Raw genomic sequence first — 754 nt, 5'->3', positions numbered from 1 at the left:
GGGACGTGGACTCCCGTAGTTCCCCTACCGGCATGTTGGCGTTGTCCTGGATGGATGTAAAGCAGGTAAATATGCTTTCTACGGTCCACACATCACACACGGTGGAGGTTCTGCGCCGTGGAGGTTCGATGGTCTCCAAGCCAGAGTGCGTCGTTGCGTACAACGACGGAATGAAAGGAGTGGACTTGGGCGACCAGCTGGCTCAGTCATACCCTTCAGTGCGCAGGTCACTGAAGTGGTATAAGAAGATTTTTTTTTATATTTATGACTTGGCTACTGTAAACAGCCACTCTGTTTACAAGTATTTGGGAAACAGGTGCGAGCAAATAGATTTTCGCCTCGACCTCGCCATGTCCATTATCAACAGTTTCCTCCCTGACATCGAGCCCTACAGTGCAAGAGGGCGCCCGTCAACGCTGCCTTCTCCTTCCAGGTTTCAGGGCAGGACTGCACATATTGTGAGGGAGACGCCTGGAAGGAAATACAGAAGATGCTTCCTCTGCTACAGGGCCGGAAGGAGGAAGATGACCAGAACTGTGTGTCCGGCATGCGAGGTGTCGCTATGCACCTACGGGTGCTTTGAAAAGTACCACTCGCAGAAACATTTGACATAAATAAAACAATAAAATGGTGATGGGTACAATTCTGTTTCTTGTTCTCCTTTCTGTAATTGAAAGAGGCAGCTAAGTCCACATTCTGACCTCCTATATAACAAAACAGCAACTTTTATAATTCATAAATAAGCTAAATGAAC

At 47.7% G+C, this 754-nt stretch overlaps 2 protein-coding genes across 2 annotated transcripts in view; both read left to right on the top strand.

The window, feature by feature from the left end:
* The window catches only part of LOC119592196 (piggyBac transposable element-derived protein 4-like), a gene marked incomplete at its 5' end in the record, with an annotated part of 1,938 nt that extends 1,193 nt beyond the window's left edge, over positions 1-745 (top strand). The window contains 1 exon segment of the mRNA XM_037941029.1: positions 1-745.
* The window catches only part of LOC119592194 (another transcription unit protein-like), a gene marked incomplete at its 5' end in the record, with an annotated part of 7,705 nt that overhangs the window by 4,970 nt on the left and 1,981 nt on the right, over positions 1-754 (top strand).

The sequence above is a fragment of the Penaeus monodon genome, chromosome 29 (genome assembly GCF_015228065.2).
Source record: "Penaeus monodon isolate SGIC_2016 chromosome 29, NSTDA_Pmon_1, whole genome shotgun sequence".
Lineage (NCBI taxonomy): Eukaryota > Metazoa > Arthropoda > Malacostraca > Decapoda > Penaeidae > Penaeus > Penaeus monodon.
This window is presented reverse-complemented; position numbering and strand designations above follow the sequence as displayed.